The sequence below is a fragment of the Mytilus edulis genome, chromosome 2 (genome assembly GCF_963676685.1).
Source record: "Mytilus edulis chromosome 2, xbMytEdul2.2, whole genome shotgun sequence".
Taxonomy (NCBI): domain Eukaryota; kingdom Metazoa; phylum Mollusca; class Bivalvia; order Mytilida; family Mytilidae; genus Mytilus; species Mytilus edulis.
The window spans coordinates 25,712,910-25,732,129 of record NC_092345.1 but is presented as its reverse complement, the minus strand read 5'-3'; the positions used below and the strand labels follow the sequence as shown (position 1 = coordinate 25,732,129).

The 19,220-nt window shown below is 31.8% G+C and overlaps 1 protein-coding gene across 3 annotated transcripts in view; it reads right to left on the bottom strand.

The window, feature by feature from the left end:
- LOC139511814 (protocadherin Fat 4-like) overlaps positions 1 to 19,220 on the bottom strand; it is a 68,637-nt gene that overhangs the window by 47,819 nt on the left and 1,598 nt on the right. For 2 of the 3 annotated variants that reach the window (XM_071298911.1, XM_071298909.1), the window contains exons 2-5: positions 4,624 to 4,732; positions 3,066 to 3,125; positions 2,285 to 2,511; positions 483 to 537 (exon numbers count right to left, since the gene is read on the bottom strand). The gene's annotated coding sequence lies outside the window, so the exon portion shown is untranslated. The remainder of the gene's footprint in view (positions 1 to 482; positions 538 to 2,284; positions 2,512 to 3,065; positions 3,126 to 4,623; positions 4,733 to 19,220) is intronic. The other variant, XM_071298910.1, reaches the window with a different exon arrangement.

Genomic DNA, 19,220 nt, shown 5'->3' with positions numbered 1-19,220 from the left:
TAAAACGGAAAGATTTTTAATCTAGTTAGTGTAAGAGAAGTATATTTTGTGTAAAATGATTTTTGTTGTTGTTTTTTTTTTAACTATTTGATGAAAATAAAGAATAATTACTGTTAATACAGTTTTCAAAATGACACAAATTATACTACCCTCCCACTACATCATAGTACTGTACATTTTAAAATTAATTCAATTCTTATTGATAAGAATCACAAACAGATAAAACAAAGATATGAAAAAGATGCAAACGTCACATTTCTAAAGGGAATAATAGGTATAAAATTATTTTCGCTATTTAATCTTATTAACATTAACTTCTAAATGTACAGCACAATGAATGCATTGCATTAGTTCGCATAATACATGTATTCTGCAGACAAGTTATTACTAAAAGCGTTCAGAGCGAACTTACCTCAGGACTGAAATATGGTTATAATTGTTATGTTTTTATACTTACCTCGCGTCAAATGATTTATACTTACAAGAAGTCTTCTACTTTTTAAATCTTTTTTTCTATTTAAACATCCTCTATACATTCTGCAAAAGATGCAATACTGAATTCATTGCAATAGCATAACAGAGTATTAACTAATAGTAATAAAGATGTTTATGATATTCAAACCATGCTTGTTGAAAAGTATAGCTGTAAACCAATGTTATATGTTTGTCTCCCTTTGCTTGCTCGTAACTGTGCACTTATGTGGATTTGTTTCTTTATTAAGTCTCCCAAACAAAGTTTGGAGACTTATTGTTTTTGCTCAGTTCTTATTATTTTTATTATTCTTCTTCTTCCACTTGTCAGATTTACTTAGGGTTTCATAAAATGTTAGACTAATATGCCTAGGTGAGCCATCAATCGTTCGTGTGTGCATTGGGGTCTATTAAGGGGTATTTCGGGGGGGGGGGGGGGGCAAAGAATAGCGGGGTTTAATATTGAACCCTATGGGATTTTATTTTCGAAAATTTTCAAATGAATATAACTTTAAAGCGTTAAGTGATAAACACACACAGTCTTCAGAAATGATCATAGGACAATAAAACAAATCACATGAAATAAAGGGGGAATCCCTGGAGGTCATTCCCACCCCCTTAAATTTGAGAATATGCTATTATCTTGTAAACGGTCCCAATCCCCACCCCTAAACCAGATATATTCTTGTAGGGGACAATAAAAACAAATAGAAAAAAAATAAAAGGGAAGTCCCTAGGGGGTCACCCCAACCCCTCTTGTTTGAAAACTTGTAAACAGTCCATATCCCCACCCCTAAATCATATATATTCTTGTATGGAACAATAACACACATCAAATGAAATATAGGGAGAGTCCATTGGGGTTACCCCCACCCCGTTCAATTGAAGAAATGTTCTATTTTCTTGTAAACCTTCCAGATCCCCACCCCTAAACCATATATATTCTTGTATGGGACAATTAAACAAATGAAATGAAATAAAAGGGAAGTCCCTAGGGGGTCACCCCACCCCCTCTTGTTTAAAAACTTGTAAAAGGTCAAGATCCCCACCCCTAAACCATATATATTCTTGTATGGGACAATTAAACAAATCAAAAGAATATGGGAGCTTTGTTTGGGAGACTTCGTAACAGCATCCTGTTACAATAACTTCTTGTTTTACAGTGATATTGTCCAATAAACATATTATGAGTTACCTGTGGATGTTTTCCTTATTGTGTGTTCCTCAAATCAAAATCATACTTTATCAACACTTAGCAAAGATTGTCTGTGTGCTGTAATAGATCTTTTATTTCTATGATGAATCCCGTTTTTTTAAGTATTGCGGATACAATGGAAGTCTTTGAGGTATGTTCTGTTGTCGATGTTTCGTGATTGATCATGATTTATAGTGTAAGCTTTGTAATCAAAACATTGTAAAATAAAACGATTGCATATGACACTAAATCGACCTTCTTTTGAAGTTTATGCCCCCCCCCCCTTTTTCATATCATGTAAGTTTTTTTTTTGTCTTCGTATATCTATACATCTATCGTTTTGAAAGGTTTGAGAGTAACTGATGACTGCAAGTTCAGAAGCACAAACATAGTCTTTGTTTTGTTACTTATTTGAACAACTTTAAAATATAGTCGAAGATCAAAGTTATTTTACATATCAACTGATAATCTATAACCATGTGATATTATCAGATAAATGATTGAATCAGAAATGATTAACTAGTCCGCAAATACATCTTAAGATCCAACCCGTTGGTGTAGCGATAGGTTAACACAACAAGGGTACAGTGTACACAGTTGAAAGTAAAAACATCCTACCTTCAAGGTAATTGTTTGAGTTATTGGGTCTATTGTTGTTAACCAACAGTCTTGCAAATGCATCCACTACATTTGTAATGCTGTCATGCTTTCTTCAAGCATTTTCAGCAATTTTGAAATGGAGTAGAATACCCATCCATGCCTTTATTGGTCCACTTCTGTTGTCGTGCAATTCAAGTATATGTAGAAACCAGTCATTTATGATGGAAACTAATCAGACCCCAGTCCTGAAATAAAAAGACTTTTTTTCTATTTTCGATAAAGAATTAAATAAAATATAGAATAAAAGGCTTTCTAATGCATATGTTATCGGCGAAGCATGTTTTTGCGAAATTGTTATTTCTATTTGCAAAACATAACAACTCAGTAGCTCACTCATATTACCAGTTATCATTTTGGCTGAAATTATATGACTTTTGTCCCAATTGTTTTTCAACATAATTTAATGGTGAACAGTAGATTTTGTTCTCCATTTCAAATTGTAATACAAGGAATTTTAAAATCGCATATAACAGACATTAATTTGTGTTGAATCGGCAGTAGCGATATCTGGTAATAGGGTGTGTATAATAGGGTGTGTACTTTGTAACGTGTTTACAATTACACAAACTATGCATCCTGTCATGCACTACATACTGTACACTATGAATTGATATAAATAAGTAAATATTTAACAGACAATGTTAGTACAATGAAGCTATCTTACCTCTTAACCTGAAAACAAAATGTTATAATTGCTTTGCCTATACTTACCTAAAGATGTGTTAATATATATACTTACAAGAAATCTTCTACTTTTTAAATCTGTTTTATATAATTACAAAACTACTCTAAACAGCTTCTGCATAGTAGATTAAAATGACAAAGATTAGCAATTGAAATAATACAAAGGTATCAATGTTACTTAAGAGTAATAGTATGATACCAATAACAAAATAGAACTGTATTAAAGAAGAACAACTGTAGGCCTAAATTGTAAAGCCCCTTCCCGCTCCCCATATACTTTGTTCGTCAAGATGGTTTGACAAATTCAGGACGACAAAGGATTTTTTTCATACATACAATTAGTGTTTTATTCTAAACTATAACTTGAATAACATTTCTTTGAAAAGAATTATGAAGAAATAACACTTTATAATTTTTGGACATGCGGAGCGCTTTTTTAATTAAAAATAGATGCATAAAAATAATATCAAGAGTGTGCTCATTTTCGTTTTCAGTTGTGTTTTTCATAGGTTTTTTTTTAACATGCTTAATGCATATTTATGTTCATACATTGGCATTTCAAAGTTAATTTATTGATTGATCGGTGGATGTTTAGTATATATATATATATATATTTCTCTAATTCTTCGTCAATTTATCCCTTTCTGCACCCATTGTATAAACAAATTTAATCAACTTTATTGGTTAAAATCCGATTATGACGTCGAATTTTCTTGCTTTCCTCTGAATTTGCTATTGTGACGGCATGAAAAAAGGCGACCATGCCTGATGACGTCACATAAAAAGAACACATCTTTTGCATATCATTCGAAAAGAAGGAATAAGTTTGCCTGCATAATGTTAGAGAATCATTAGAGAAACAGATTCCACCACCAAATCTCGTGTAATACGATATTTATCCACTCTCGACAGTTAAATTTTAAATATTTAAAACGCTCGGGCAAGCCTCGCGTTTTAAATTTGAAAATTTAACTGTCTCGAGTGGATAAATATCGTATTACACTCGATGCAGTGGTAGAATCTATATATATATTCAGGTTGATAAAATGTTAAAGCCGTAGGAATATCTTATAATTATGTATATAATATCAGGGCCCGTATGCATCAAACCACTTAATATAAAAAAAAAAAGAAGATGCGGTATGATTGCCAATGAGACAACTCTCCACAAGAGACCAAAATGACACAGAAGTTAACAACTATTATTACTATAGGTCACCGTACGGCCTTCAATAAGTTAACATATCCAATCGTAATAGTTATTAATCGAATGACATGTAGTAAATTCGTCCGTTCGGAACAAATCCTAACTTAAGTAGCTTATTTTCAACGTGCTACCTTACACTGCAACATGATAACAATTCGCTCTACAACACATTAACTTGATTAAGAATCACGCAATAGACGTGAGCACGCTATTGTGGGACCACCGCGACCGATAGCTGAAATTTAAGCTCAGTGCATATTCAATCAAACACTTAGGTATTATTCCAGTGATTTATTACCCCACAAGAAAGTTATATAAACCAGATTCGCGGATTCTAACTGCATGCATGCATCTTTTCACTAATTTAAAAAAAAAATTAGGTTTACTGACGGTTAAGGTAACATACCTGCTGAATCATACAAAAAGATGTAAAAATCGTATGCTTTCCGTGATGGAGTAATATTTCGTGAACGATCCTCTTGATCTCAATATTTCATTCCTTGTCTTAAAGGCACCTGTAAATAAAGAAAAGAAGTAGATAATTATAGCAATCTATTTATATAAAGAATTACACGGGTGATGTTTTTGTAAGTTACATATAAATAAACAATATCGGAGTCGGATATTAGATTTGAGTTAAGGAACTTTAAAGAATTACGAAAGAGACAAACACATTCTTGATGGTAATATCGTGTTAAATAAAATGAAAAATTCGATTTTGGGGGCTCATGTCCACTGCTTACCACCACTTGAAACCGTCCACGAATGTGATAACGATGATACCGATTATAAAACGTTCATCACCTTCGTCGTGTTTTTTTTAGCTAAAACAGTCTGCCTGAAGGAGTTTCTCCCTTTAGTGTTGCTTCAGTTATCAAATACACAACCGAAATGCATTATTTAAATTGTGTCGCAAAACATGGCTTGTGCATGTGATGAAGACATTGGAATTGATACCTCAAATAACATAGTGCTTTCTTACAGTCAGTGTCCTCCAGAGGAATTATCAAGTAAGGGAATGCAAAGACAGCTGAATATTTGGTTCATGACATTAATAATTTTAAAAACGTCATATATTGCAATACTAATATTCTAATAAAATCATGCAATACCGATAAACGGATTGTTCGGTAAATGGTACCTAAATGATCTTGTGGAACACCAACAGCAGTTGTATGAGAATTGTCCATATTGAATAGCAAGCGCTAAATCGCTCAACATTTACAAACGTTGTAATAAACTTAAGATAATGCATTTGAGATTGGTCGTAAGCATCAATAAGTCTGTTACGTCCATTAGTCTACAGCTGTTTTAAAAAAACTGTATAGAATAAATTGACATATTCAAGTAAAAAGAAACAATATATCGTTTATCACGTTTAAACATATAGCTTACCATTTGTAGTCAACATCGTACCTTTAAAGTCATATGAAACGAGTGGTAGGTGAAAAATAATGTTATTCCAATGCTTGAACCAATGCATGCAAACATCGTAAACTTAGTCTTCTGTGCACGATTTTATCCCTTTTTTCGCATAAATAATTTCGTATAATCGTCATTTTTTTTTCAATCGGTCAGTGCTGTTGTGATACTATAGCAGGTAATTAAAGTTAGTGTTTTGAAGCCGAAGTTTAACGATTGTCACCTGTTTGTAAACAATTGACCAAAAAGAGCATGGATATTGAGTACGTGTTTTTAAAAATGTACAATCAAATAATAGTGTATTATAAGGACATCCAGGCGTATTGCGATCACCGGATTTTTACGAGACGGGTCACACTGAGGTCACTTTGCATACGAAAAACATGCCGGGGAATTGATTCCTGGAAGAAAGCAATTAAAATAAAGTAAACTTCTTCTAAATATGAACAAATTAAAGAATTTTCTTCAGAAAAAAGTATATGTACATAAATTTTATAATGAAAACTATCCAGTTATAAAAAAAAAATATGCATTATTTTTTTAATTTGAGGTCTTTTATGACTAACTGAATTTGAGGATACGTCATTTGTACCAAAAACACATTTTTTAATTTCGGGCCTTTTGACATACATTCAGTGAGAATTACTTACATTCAACTCTATAATAAGCTGCGATTAAACTTTGTAACGTGCCAAGAACACATATATTAAATGCCTGCACAAAATTATGGATAACTTTATGTACAATGAATTCTTGTGATTTGGTTCATAGACCATTGCTCAAATCACTATGGTTCATCTCACCTCACTGCTGTAAGGTTTCTTCGTATATAATTGCATGTTATATATTTGAGGAACACAAATCATGTGACGCATGTGTAATAAACTCATTAAAAAAAATCTATGCAGTAAATTAACAATAAATTCCAATTGATTTTTAAAGCATAAAAACATATATCTACATATCTAAAATTTGTTATCGTATTTACGGTTACCAGAAAGGTATATTAGATTACAGACAATGAAAGCCTCGCATACTACTAACAGCATTTGAATATTTAATATTTAATAGTGTTAAACTGTTGTCACAATATATGATATCCGGGTCAATTTTGGTCAAACATCTATGATTGAAGTCTTTGATTGAAGTGCTCGCAATGATTATTTAAGAAGTATCTTGTTTGCTTATGTATGTAAGATATATTGTGCAGTATATAAGTAAACAAGTATAAAAAGATTTAAGACGTTGCTACAGACTTTGTAATCTATCGCATGACTGACATTTATAACATGCTTGAGTTAGATAACTCAATTTAAACTCCTAATGATACTTCAAATTGAATAAATAGGCGAATTTTGTTTTATATACTTGGTAAGGCTAAATTTTACTATATAGCACTTGCACATTGACTCTTATTTTATTAAATTATATAAATGTATTGCTATTAGATAGATATCTTCTCGTTTTCTATTTTTCGACGATTTCCAGTATGCAGTGACTTTAACCATGACTCTCGTTACAAATTCGACAACCGCACATGAATCGCAAATTACGTGGTGAAACAAATGGTAAAAAGAAATATTAATCGGTTCTAATAAAATTTCAATACACCAAATCATGTTATGACAAAATTTAATTAAAAGATGGGAACGTATGGAAAATATTAGAGAGAAAAAACAAACAAATATCGTGCTATCAACTCTTTTGATTTTCACTTGCTCCGTGATTCTGTGACGATTGTCTTATAGCCTTCAAAATCGGTAAATTTCGACACAAAATAATTTCGGAGAGCTCAAATTATTTCCTTAACAATGTAATCACCAGAAAGTCGTTTCATATGACATTAAAAAACATCAGTTTCTTCATATAAAAAAGAAGATGTGATATGATTGCCAATGAGACAACTCTCCACAAGAGACCAAAAATAACACAGAAATTAACAACTATAGGTCACCGTACGGCCTTCAACAATGAACAAAGCCCATACCACACAGTCAGCTATAAAAGGCCCAGAAATGACATTGTAAAACAATTCAAACGAGAAAACTAACGGCCTAATTTATGTACAAAAATTGAACGAAAAACTAATGTGTAACACATAAACAAACGACAACCACTGAATTACAGGTTCCTGACTTGGGACTGGCACATATACACAGAATGTGGCGGGGTTAAACATGTTAGCGGGATACCAACACTCCCCTAACCTGGAACAGTGGTATAACAGTTACAACATAAGAACGAAATATAAAAATCAGTTGAAAAAGGCTCATCAGATGGACAAAAATACAAGTGGACGTGGACGGGTACTTGTACATCCCAACAATAAAAAGTCACTAGATACACTAGATACAGATCTGAGAGTACTCGCCGTTAACTAACAGCTAGTTCAAAGTCTCTAAAAACTAATAAAAAAATCATGCATCTAAGACTTAAATAGGTTTATATAGAGCATTCAATTAACTGAATTTTTCATAAAGGATTTAATTTTCCCCTTCTCTAGAGTAAAAGTGTCTTTCTTATGATATTCAATTTGCGGAACAATACAAACTATTCATTAACCTGAATGATATGACTTTGTGCGTGATAATGAGATATTAGTACTTTAATAGATACTTATATATTTAACGTCAGTTTTATGACTAATTTATTGTTCTTTGTTTAAACTTTAATGGGAAACTTAAATAATATTCCAAACATGAAACTTTTGAAAAGCCTAAAATCAATTACGAGTAAAGATAATTTTACAAGAATGATTTTTTTTTTACAGTTTTTAGAATAACGTGTTTTCAACTTAAAGGCATTCAATTATTTGATTATGTTTCTATTATCAATAACAAAATTATAGTACCTAACCGTCTGTACTAAAATCGAACTATTTTGATAGAGGGAACATGGAATTAAGTTGCCGATTAAGACATAAAGGAAAAAGTAACTCTTGCAGAAACTTTTTGAATATACATTTTGAATAATTTGCCCTTTGCGATAAAAAGATTTAATATTTAAGGGGAACGTCTGCGTAGGCGTCATAATGTACAATAGTTACTAGCAACCCAAGTGTTCTCCGACATTGAATTAACATTGAAGAACCCGAGAGAAAAATATTTGTTTTGACATAAAGCTTAAGAGTATGCTTATTGACATAATCATATAGGATATAAACTTTTTAAGGTGTTATATAGTACCTGTCAGATTTCATTATCCTTACTAAAGGAAGTATCTGACAGGATGGCTTTACTAAATATAAACATAAATACGATTTTTACGGAATGAAATATGATCTATTGCATATAGATCTGTGGCGGATACAGAGGGTGGCGTATGATCGCTAATAAATTTAGTCATATGTTGGTTTTTTCACGGAATATATAAAAATTGTAAAAGTTTAAAATTGTCCATTTTTTTTTTCTCAATAATAGAATGGTTGATCAGGAATTACGCCTTCTTTCAAAAATCTTGAATCTGCCTCTGCTATCATTAAACTGAGATTTCGTCCTTATTCAAATTATTCAAAGTACAAAATTTGGGGTTAACACCTGGTGCATATACATTTTACCATGATATATTATGTTATAGTTATGTAATATTTATAAAAAGTCTTATGATTTTAAGGTATGCAGGTTTGATCATTTCGATAGTTAATATTTCCCTGTTCTATATATAATAAACAAATAATTTCCTTGTTTTTTTTATGAATTTCAGTCTGTCTCAAATTTAAGACACGCTATGACAGTTATTGAATCTTCATGAGATTTATTTAGTTTTCACCAGCTACCATTGTTCTTGACATCGGGTTATTTCTTTTAATTTTATTTTCAGTTTCTTGATTGACTATTTAAGAAATTTTTATTTATTTTCTTTTTAAAACTTTTAATCCTCAGAATTTTGTTTCGAATAGAGGTATCATCCGTAGATTGTGCACAAGAGATTACATTAATGAAGCGCATCACTTCTATACAAATGAATCGTCTATTTGGTATAAAGCAATACAAAAAATACATCTACATCGATGTATTATTGGTCCCTATACTATAGCCTTAAAAAATAAATACGTATACTTTTTGTGAAAGGTTATACAATGGCGTCGTAGTTTCATACAAATACATTATTCAGTTTATTGTAGCGCTTCTTCATAATCACAACTAGTTGCGAGGAGAACAAGCCAAGACGATAGACAACATGAAAAGGACGCAGTACATCATGTCAGTAGACAGTGCTTTATTCCTGAACGGAAAGATTATCAACCAAATGCGTTAAGTAGACTTTATCGATGAAATAACACATTCAAAAGATTCCTCAGTTTGATATTTAACATGATTGAAGTACTTGTTTTCCTCATTCAGGCAAGCAAATCCGAGAATCATGAAACCCTTAAAAAGGTTTATATAAAGGCAGCATAAATGTTGTTCATCTTTTTAAAGAAAAACACGAAGTTATAAAAAATAGTTTTCATTTTCCCGTTCTGATCATGCAAGAAATATTTGTCACTGGACATTAAGCAACCAACAATCATTTAACCAATTAAACAAAATTAAATTAAAAACAATATATGATTTAAGATGTATTCACAAGGACTTCTTAAAATAGATCACTATGTCATACAGATAAAGATCAAATGTTGTCCTACAAAGCTTATAATCTGTAAGGAAGGGGGTTACTGTATCTGCCTTAATAGCTTTATCATAAGCTATGGTATGATTTATAACACATCTTTCAAATATTATTCGTTGTTACATTTTAAAGAAACTAAGGTTCAAACTCTTTCAAAAATACTCAAACGGTTTAGGTCAATTTTGGTCAAATTACTCGTTACTTATTCAACTTATACATCCATGGCTTTCAAATTTTGGAATTTAAGCTACACCAAGAAAACAGTTTACGCTCAACAATTTTATATAAATGATTGCTGGCATATAATTAACCAACTTCCGAAGCAAAATCGTTGAATCTCCGAAGTTTCCCGGAGTTCCGCGTTGATTGCCGAGTTTATAGCTTCGGTTGATGCCATACATCTAATTTCGTGGCCCAATAATGCAATGCGTTTGTAGTTGCTAAGACATAAACTATCATGAACTATATCACAAAACACGTTCTATTTTATCAACGAATCTACTTATTACCTTAATCAAACATTTAATCTTAAAATGTGGAGTATGTTATGCATACTGTTAGAAATTGGGACTAAACAATACTTTGCATCGCGTTGGTAAGATGTCATTACAAGGGAAAGAAATAAATACATACAACAACAACAACTTGAATTTTACCGCTGGTAATAACAGAAAGAGGTTTAGTAAAGGACATAGCTGGTTTGTTTTTTAAAGAGACAAATACTGTGCCCACCTAAAATGATGAACTTTTTGCCAATATTACTTACAAGCATAACTTACCGAGTTGTATTATTTGCTTTCGTTCTGAATGTTTATTTTCATGAAAAAATTGTCAAACAATTAAAAGATAAACAAGGTTAATATTTTCAGACAAAACAGTTGACTTGTAAATGCTTTCATGCTTCCAGAAGAAAATTATTTTGAAACGCAAATAAAATTCTTCTGTAAAGAATTTAACCTTGATAATTATGTATACTTATAAGTATGTTTAGTAATAGACGAATATCTATGATGTTCTCTTATAATTTTGTACTGTATGGCTCTCTATTATATATTTACAATATGTATTTAATTTCATTCTGTGTTGTATGTTTTTGAGAGACGAGACTAAAATAAAATATTGAATTGAATTGAACTGAATTAGATTTTTCTGATTTGCGTCGTAAATCTTTAAATATTTTCTAAATACAATTTTTTAATAACTTATAATTATTTAAACGACAAGGAAGTACGGACACAGTTGTTTGTTGTAATGTATTCATCACTCGTTTCCATTCATTCAATACATACAATGTAAATAAAAAAGGGGTTTCATTTTTAAAATCATTTACATAAAAGTTTTGGAATGAATCCAGGTTATTCAGTTGAGTAAGACGTAGTTTTAAAAAGCTAATTATAGTAATGAAACTTATCAAATGCGCAAAAAAACTAGCATAATACCTGCTAAGCTCTTTATATTTAAATATATATTCCGGATTGGGCTGGTACCTGCATTAATACTATATATGGGGGTCTTGATGATGGTCAGCATTTCTGTATTCTTGAATTAATTATAATGCTATATTCTCTATATTTGTATACTTTGACCGTTAAATCTCTATTTATTTTTGTTTTTATCTTTTTCTATATTTTATTTTATTTCTTTTAAGGGGGGGGGGGGGGGGGGGGGGGGTTATCAGTTGCTATTCTTTAATTTTTCAAACCATTTTACCATAATATTTGTTTATAATTACTCTCTATTATGTAAACCAGACGCAAACCCTCCTTTGATATTGTATTCGTACCATTTATATGTACTTGTTAAATCGAATGTCTTTAATAAGCCTTAATATGTTTGATATAATTTAAAATATCTTAAACGTTATGAGATGTTTATCTTTTCTTTGCCTTAGTCTTATACGTGTATCTGAATAGTCAAAACATGGTTTATATTAGTGATCTTATCTTTTTTAATTTGGTTCTAATCTGAATTTTAATCGTGCTAGTTTGCATTATATCTTATTCCACCTATGTGATCAAGTGTTGTTTAAACATTATCACTCAGTTAATTTTTGAATCATATGAGGTATAATGATAAGTGTACGAGTACATCACCAAGTATGCAACGTTTAAAAATATAAATAAAAGTTCATAAATTGTTCCCAAAGCAGCAAAATTTTATTTAACCAGAATCTGCTTATCATTAGAGAGCACCTGAGATCAATTAGGGAGCACCTGAGATCAATCCGATTTACGGTTGGGTTCATATTGCTCAGTCTTTAGTTTATTGTGTTTGTCTTGTCGTCTTTCTGGCATCGTCAGTCTGTTTTCGACTGATGAGTCTTATGTAGACGAAACACACGTCTGACGTACTAAATTATAAGCCTGTTACCTTTTGATAACTATTCGACTTAACTATACTAAAGTGATCAAAACATCGCCAAATTTGTAGAAAGATCTTTGATTTCATGTTGTAATTATATGATATTTTTCTGCTTTTTTCAAATAGATGGATATTTTTATGGAAGTGTATGCTCTATGGGAATGCAAACTATTATAATAGTGCATTATTTGCAGATTATTTGAAAAAAAAACATTTCTGGGGTTAAAGGTTTCCATGGCTTTGTCAGTTTGTTCTAGACTTATGAGTTATGATATCTCTTTGATATCGTTCCTCTATTTCGATGATTTGAATGCAATAATAAAATTGTCTTTTTTTTCCGAGTTACTGAGAGATGAACGTTCTATAAACGTGAAATCCAGCAAGAATAGAAAAAAGTCAATCAATTACAAAAATTGTTTTGCTTCAATTTTTTTTAATTTAAAACCATTTGTATATTACATGTACAGTACTTACAGGTATTTGATCAAATTAAGTGTACCTTTGTTAGTCTACAGATCAACAATGGGAGTCGGTGTTTTGTTTACAACTTATCTTAGTGTCCGAACGATTTAGAGATTGACCTATTGTGATGCCACCCTTTTGAATGCTCAATATTAACCTCTGTTACAACAAATAAAGGGTAACAGGAGTACCAAATACTTGATTGGTTCTTTTTTATTGAGCTGTTGGACTGCTGTTTCATTGATATATATATATACTCCACATTTTTTTTCTTAGTGTCAATGGTATTTTTAAACAAGTTGTTATTTCGTCACTCATAATATCTAATATTTTTTAAGGCAAAGTTAAACTACTTCCTTACCTACATGTAGTAGATTTTGAGTTTCCTTATTTTCTAAAAACTCTTTGTTTTGATTTATTAATATTCAAACAATATTTCAAAACGTATCCGCATTCAATTCCTTTCACTGAGGAAGTTCAGGTGAGAATTTTGAAAAATATTTGATAACATTTCCCCTCTTTACCTTTTTTATGTTTTAAATTATTTTTGAAATAGCGAAATAAAACTACCACTAAAACGTATTAACTTTGTGAAACAGAATGTGGTTAGGTTTGCCATGTTCGCATTCTTTTTCCATTTTTTTTTGTCTTCTTCACGATAAAGGATGTGGTTAGTTTTGCAAGTTTGATATCCCCCGGGGGTAATATCACCGCATTAATAGTGATCTTTCCTCTGTTGACATAAACTATCTTTGACATTGGCCATTTAGTTTCACTAAATTAACTTTTATTGTTAATTTTTGCTTTTAAAAGAGGGACGAAAGATACCAAAGGGACAGTCAAACTCATAAATCTAAGACAAACTGACAACGCCATGGCTAAAAATGAAAAAGACAAACAGAAAAACAATAGTACACATGACACAACATAGAAAACTAAAGAATAAACAACACGAACCCCAAAAAACTAGGGGTGATCTCAGGTGCTCCGGAAGGGTAAGCAGATCCTGCTCCACATGTGGCACCCATCGTGTTGCTTATGTGATTACAAATCCGGTAAATAGTCTAATTCGGTAGGTCACATTCATGAAAGGGCAGGGGATTGTAGTTACGACGTAAGGAACATATCCGATATCATTTGTGAAACGGTTATTCCATAAAATGATAACGGTCAACCAACTCATGATGGCGTCTGTAAAATTTACGAAGGTTTAATAGCTTACTTGTGAGCAGTAACCCTCTATCAAGAAAATCATGATAGGAAATGCCAGCACGGGAATATCGTATCAATTGGGAGATATATACCCCGTATGCAGGTGCTGCTGGAATGTTGCTACTTAGAAATGGAAAGTTCACAATTGGAAAGCTGAAATCATCTCTTTTGTCGTAAAGTTTTGTTTTCAACCGACCCTCATTGTCAATTTCTAGATGTAAGTCAAGATATGAAGCCGACTTAACTGTATCTGTAGTATCCTTTATCTCCAATTCGATGGGATAGATCATTCAAAACACTTTTTCTTTTCTGTTCCATGCATAAAATTTCGAAGTCAAATTTTGAAAGCATTTTGGAATTTTTGTCTTTCAATGCTCTTCTACTTGTCAAATGATTTGAGATTTTAAATATTTTGATTCCATCGGCACTGATGATTCAGAGTCTTGTGAACGCAAAACACATGTTTGGTGTACCAAATTATAAGACTGGTTTTGTTTTAGATGCAAGGCTAAATAGTATATATATATATTTGTAGATTTATTTTTTTCTAGGCTATGTCATGCTCAGTTACAACCATTTAATACTCAAGTATTTAAAAGTCATGTAATTTGAGGACATATACGAGAATGAAAAGATAACATGCAACATAAAACATAAAAGCATTGTGTCGTAAAAAAATCACTTTTAAAAACCTACAAAACCGGTTTACCTATACAATACAGTCTGATAACAATACAGTGTTTTCGTGGAAAAGGATAGAGGCTGCTGACGAGCTCTGTCTATTTATACTACAGTATTGTTCGTTTTATAGTAGTGAGAAACATACTTCTTAAATTGGATATTTTCATTTAAAGTAGAAAAAAGAAAAGTCATATAGGCTTAATCGCAACATATATTTTAACTTTTTTTTACAATAAAATATGAGTTACAATAATGATGTGTTTACTTAAATTGTACCGAGCAATACCAAAGATGTCGTATTACCTTGTAATGATAATGTTTTATCTAAATTGTACCAAGCAATACTAACCATGTCGTATTACCTTGTAATTGACAAGTTAAACGCTTATTTGACAAGTAAAGTACAACCATGTTTATGTATACCTGTTTAATAAACAGTATTTTTTAAACATAGAAATTCAAAACAGTGGCTGTGGCCATTGATTGACACATTAAATCCATCCATTGACTGGGACAATTTACGTGAACGTTTGTCTGTAACGACCACTGTTCACGACGTACCTACGATAGACATTTAAACTGTGGGGTCACCAAAGGTTTCTTAACGCCTTTAATTATAAAATAATTCGAAAAATTAATCAGGAATAACCTTTATGTTTTGATTTATATAATTAGTATAAATCAAAACATCGTGTTATTTCTGATTAAGTTTTCGAATTACTTTATTAAGGTGTTGTGAACCTTTGGTGACCCCATAGTTTAAGTGTCTTTAAAAAGTACATAGTGAGCAGTGGTCGTTACATACAAACGTTCACCTAAATTGTCCAAGTCAATGGATGAATTTAATGTGTCAATCAATGGCCACAGCCACACTGTTTTGAATTTCATGTAAGAATTGAATGCCTTTTTTGTAAATTTATTGGGGTGTAAAAGCGTTGACCGAAGTACATTTTGAAAAAGGGAGAAGGTTTGGATCCATTAAAACGTTTAATCCCGCTGCAAATGTTTGCACCTGTCCTAAGTCAGGAATCTGATGTACAGTAGTTGTCGTTTGTTTATGTAATATATACGTGTTTCTCGTTTCTCGTTTTGTTTATATAGATTAGACCGTTGGTTTTCCCGTTTGAATGGTTTTACACTAGTAATTTTGGGGCCCTTTATAGCTTGTTGTTCGGTGTGAGCCAAGGCTCCGTGTTGAAGGCCGTACTTTAACCTATAATGGTTTACTTTTTAAATTGTTATTTGTATGGAGAGTTGTCTCATTGGCACTCACACCACATCTTCCTATATCTATTATAATTACATTTTACCTATAGGATCATGAAATCACGCCTTTTATCAAGTTTTTATTTCATTTACCTGTGCACTTTATTGTGGGACCTCGTGTCATCATGAATGAAAAGTTGTTTTGTGTAATGCAATTGATTAAGGAATATCACGAGATTGCTAGTTAGCCAATCAGAATAACGTATTATAATGAAACATACATCTAATGTAATTATTCTATATTGAATTTCGCTATAAAGAAAGTAATATTTATACTTAAAATTCATATTGATGCAGCATACCTATTTGTGTGATATTATTAAAACATATAACATATTGATATGTCATTTCATATCACAAATTAATTGATTGATTGATTAATTGGTTTTTAGCGCCACTTTTAGCACTAGTGTGCTATATCTTGTGTTCAGCTGTTATTTTTTTAAGCTTAAAATAATGTCTTGATGTCTCATTGTCTACTAAAGTACTTGATAATCTTGGGATAGACCTGTCTATTTAATCTTATATCAGCTGCTTGTTTAATTAAAAATTAAAATTACGTTTTTCTCGTACTCCATAAAATATATAAAAACACCTAAGTTTCATTAAAACTTGATGATTCACGTAATTTGTCATTACAATATTTAATTACATAGTACTTTAAATTTATATTATTTAAATCTTTTTGGAGCATCATGCACAATTAAATTTGACAATGTCACCTGTTCTTTACAGGTTTAATTCATTCAACCAAAAAGAATAAATGTCATAGTATTTCAAATGGAATTTATATAAATACTACTGTGGATTCATTATTATTCGTTGGATACCAATTTTCGTGGATTTTGTGGATACAGATGAACCACGAAATTAAATGTTCAACGAATAACAAATTTTCTAAAGGCTTGTATGCTGACCTCGACAAAACCACGAAATTAAAAATTTATGAACATGCAGGTTTTCCTTAATCCACGAAAATTGGTACCCACGAAAATAAATGAATCCACAGTATATTGGTTTGAAGAAGGTGCTTTAAAAAGTGCCATGTGAATTACACAAGGAACAGCTTTTGTGTTATCAAAATTCGTAATATCATGCCATGGAAATTTTTAATAAAAGTAGGATTACCAATCAATTTTTGTTTAAGTTTCTTAATTACTATTCGTATCATTACTAGTGAAGACATAAATGCAGCCTCACGTATTTGAGCTAAAGTTCTTAACTAAAGATTATGTAATTCTTTCGTATTTTACCTTACCCTATAATTCTGTAGTAAACGACCCATTATACATATAGGTAAAAGTTTTTCTTGCTTTGTATGAAAACATATAATCTACCCGAAAAAAGTAAAAATTAGAAGAAAAAAGGAGAAATACACGACATCTTTATGTTGATGAGCTAAATGTACTTACAGGAAGAAAAAAATAACATTTAAGCCTCGGTCACACCATAAGCCTCGGTCACACCTCACCGGATAGCACGAACGGACGCCTAACGGATGAAAATAAAAGTTGTCCGTTGACAAAATTGTTATTCGTTGGGAGTCCGTTGATGTACTGAACGAATAAAACGGACGCGTAACGAATGCATAACGGACACATAAAGGATATGCAACGTACGAGAAACGGAAACGTAACGGACAGAACGGATGTCGAGTGTACATTCAACGGAAGCGTACCGGATAAAACGGATGAACAAGATATACGGAAAAATTAAAGGCAACAATTATAATACATGTAAATCGCAAAAATATTCAAAATGTTTCTGTGAAACTGGTTTTGGTTTGTTCTTCAAAATGTCGTCAAAGGGCAGTTTCTGGCCTAAATAAGAGCTGCTTGATTGTGAAGACGTGCCCTTACTCTAAAATCGTTTATGAAAAAAATAAGAATTCATGAACCTTAAATCTAATTGGCATTCCTGAAGCGAAATTTTTATTGGCATTTGTCCGTTTCAGATCCGTTCATCATCCGTTTCATCCGTTATACGTCCGGTAGAAGTCCGTTTAACATTCGTTCAACATCCGTTTTATCCGCTAGACGTCCGTTAAAAGTCCGTTGGTGAATTTATCTGCCAGACCTCCAACGGATGTATAACGGACACGTAACGGATACAAAACGGAAACGAACGGACGAGTACCGTACAAAACGGACGCCTACCGGACGTTCAACGGAAATTTCATCCGTTGGACGTCCGTTCAAAGTTTTGAACATGCTCAAAATTTTCCACCAGACAAAACGGACGTCGACGGATAAAACGTACGCTAAACGGACATGCAACGGATATGGACGGACGTCTAACGGATAAGAACGGACGTCTTACGGACATGAACGGATTGAGAAAAAAAAGTTATCCGTTAGGCATCCGTTCGAGCTATCCGTTAAGGTATGACCGAGGCTTTAGGCTCGAAGTCGATTATTTGAAATCTGAACTTTTTTTTTTAATTTTTTGTCTTGAAACCTAGACATGTGATATTTTTTCCGCGTTGCATTGTTGCTTCAATTGTCATAGGTCGGGTGATTATGTTTCATTATTCTAAGAATTAAAACTATAAATTATGATGACACATTTCAGTTTCTAAGTAAGGAAGACTTTCATAATTTGGTTGATCATAAGACATGTATGTATAGTTGTAGGTTTCATTACGAGTGAGACTTGATATTGCTTGATATCGTCTCTAGTTATTCAATTTCAATGCATAAAATAAAATAACCATGTGTCGAGTTTATCATTACTATCTAAATAAATTCACGAGAACATAAGTTTATATACTACTAACTACTTCATGAAAACATGTGTCTAATGTTACCGAATTTAATTCGTTTTAATAAAAAAAAAAATTAAAGGGGTATGTATATATAAATAAGCCGAGAAACAAATCAGAGAAGTTGGGATAACAAACTGTTACAGAAGTATAATTAGGTCAGCATTCTAATAGTTCAAATAACTCATAGAAAAATAAATTGAACCATAATAGTTAACTGTCTATTT